The sequence below is a fragment of the Pinus tabuliformis genome, chromosome 3_1, assembly GCF_031772625.1.
Source record: "Pinus tabuliformis cultivar Carrire ecotype Pingquan chromosome 3_1, CPIR1, whole genome shotgun sequence".
In the NCBI taxonomy this organism is placed as follows: Eukaryota; Viridiplantae; Streptophyta; class Pinopsida; order Pinales; family Pinaceae; genus Pinus; species Pinus tabuliformis.
In genome coordinates, this window is record NC_142301.1 from 995462633 (window position 1) to 995465722 (window position 3090).

A 3090-nucleotide genomic window follows, 5' to 3' on the forward strand; every position below is an offset into this window, starting at 1 on the left:
GTTCCAGAATCCTCCCATACTACTTCAAGTGAGACCTCAGTCCACGCTAAGCGGATTGTTGTTGAAAGGGCCAGTAGTACCAGGATTTGCTTGGATAAACTCACTACTGAACCTGGGTCAGGCCCCACATAGCCAACAAGAGGATAATTTTTATCCCCACCTTCCATCAAGTTCTCTATCCTTTAATGCGTTGAGACTACGCATAAATAAGTAAGTCAACTCTATCCTTAGACGAATTGTCTTGTTCTCTAGCTGTGAGTGTCGAGCATGATTGCTATGAAAACATGAGGATTTGAGGAGGTTGATCGTGCCTCCACTCCCTTAACACGATTTGCAAAAAAAATAATAGATGATGGCAGCCATGTTAAGCGCCAGGTTTAAATGCCTATGTCGTAAGCTTACAAAAGTAGAGAACATGCTCCTATTTTCTTTCCGTGGCTCCAAAATAAAATGAGAACATAGGCAAGGTCAACGGAAACCTTCGGTCACGCTAGAATGGAAAATTAGAAGGCAACTTCAGTTATGAGTTGTTGTCTACTTGCATAACTCTCTCCTTAAGAGTAGACATATTTATGTTGCCTAATTTCATAGTTTTTGGGGCATGTAATAAACGACGTCACCATTTTTGTCAACACGATTAGTAAACACATTCACATCCTTTAATTCTATATTACCTCGCTCATTTCATTCATAGTTCAGAACCTTAGTCTCGAGCGAAGGATAATAAGGCCATACATAAGAGAAGAAGAAGCAGGGTTTTACAATGATGCGAAGAAGGTCAGGATATGATAAGACATCCTCCCTGGTGTGGTACCCTCAATGTCGAACTGCATGGTTGATTTTTGATGATATCCCATAACAGGTAATAACGACATGGAGTTTTGGTCTTGAGGACAACAATGGATACTAAGAATAGTTTCATAAGAGTATTTAACATAATAAAGTCCAGTCCACCATGATCATGTGTGCGTAGGAAGGCCAGCATAGCTCATAGCCTAGGTTGGTCCACCATTCACATGGATTTTGCAAGACCTCTATTAACAAGAAAGAGCACAGTGCCAAAAAGGGGGGGCTAGTTCTTGTTTATTTACCACAACAATGTGCCCATTGAATTTTAATAAGACTTCATGGAAGTGATGTGTTCCTGTAGTTTTGCACTCCCAAGCTTCCTATTTGTATTTTACAAGCAATGCATAGGTATGTCTTATCTTTCAAGTTATGTTTCTTCCATGGAGTCGATCGCGATGTGGAATTGCTTCCAGTTTATACACAAAATTCATGGTAGGGTCCCTTATTGTCTATAATGTTGAATTTAAAACCTTTTTTGGATTGCTAAGGTAAAAATATTACCAATCTCAATTTTTTACTGCAATTAATACTCCGAGTTGTTCTGTCAGCAAGTTAAAATGTCATAAGGATGAATCAATTCGACTCTGACATACGCGGTATACTTTTTTGTGGTAAGAATCTCTCTCAGAGGTTATTCATTATTAGGTTCATGGTTATTTTGTTGCATGATGTGCACATTTTATTCTCTAGGAAATAAATAACAGTACAGGTAAAAAAATTCACACCTTGATGGATATATATATATATATATATATATATATATATATATATATATATATATAGATATATATATATATATATATATATGCCACAATTGATATTGGTAGTTTTAGGTGCACAGTCATTGAGCCCCAAAACTACCTCTCTTCCAAGCATTTTCTTAAACCCTTTCTCTTCTATTTTCCCATGTCAGTGCATCCTAAGCTATCAAAAGTTGTTACATGTTGATTTCAGGAGTGTATTTGAGTGATTTTCAAATTATATCATTGTGTGTGCTATTTGATCTAGGTTTTGTTTATCAGCTACGGAATGTAGCCACTTTCCGCAGCTAACTGGCAATTCTGTAGCCATTTCCATTGTTTTATAGGTTACAGGTGTTAGTAGGAGGAATGAGACACATGGGCAGCTCAGGAATTGTCCACACGTGGATGAGGTCCTATTTACTTAGCCAGATTCGGAAGGAAAGGTCCCGGTCAAAGGGAGGTCAACGGAGAGTTCTACGCCAACTAGAACTCTGTTCCTGCATGTAAAAAACGCCCGAAGCCATTCCTGAACCCGTGGATCCATATTGTCCACCTGCATGCCATCTACTTAATGCAATCCAATATCCACCTCGCAAAGATTTACTGTTCATGGTAACCGAGGGACTGAATCCTCGAATTTTGACCTGTTCACGTGTCTCTCGTTGAAGAAATTCCTCTGAGATACAGCTATCCATTTTCTCTATAAATATAAGCGTTTACAACGCAGATATGATGTTCTTAATATTGTTGTGATAGTGTTATTTTGTTGTTCTGTAACCGGGAGACATATTACTCTGTTTCATAATACAAAACTTTGTTTTTCACATGGCTGTTTGAGCGTGTTTTAATTAACAGCATGCTAGTCCAAAGCTGTGCAGAGGGCCCCTACGTAGCTGAGGTCCTTATTTTGTTTTTGTATAGTTTTCATGTATATTTTCTCTCATTCGAATTGTATATTATCATGTTTTGCTTATGATCTTGATCATTCTAACCTTGTACATGTCTTTGCAGCTTGTCACACTTCTTACTAACACTGATAGGTGCACTTTAGAATAGGTCTTTAAGTCTGGTTATGCTCAAGCTTCTTAGTGTAATTTTTGCATCAAGTGGTGTTATTGAGACTTACTTCCTCTGCTGAAACTTAGTTTTCAATTTCAATTGTTTATGCTTTTACTTTGTGAGATTTGTTTACTGTTCAAGATAGTTTAGATGTCAGTTCTTTCATGCTATATGATGATATTTCCAGAGCCTTTAGCTTAACCCCGTTTTAGAAGTTAATTGGAAAAATATTGTGATTATAGATGAAGTGATTGGCTTTGCTTTCATTACTGTGCAATTAGATAATTTAGATGTCAGTTCTTTCATGTTATATGATGATATTTCCGGAGCCTTTAGCTTAACCCCATTTTAGAAGTTAATTGGCGAAATGTTGTGATTATAGATGAAGTAATTGGCTTTGCTTTCATTAGTGTGCAATTAGATAGTTTAGATGTCAGTT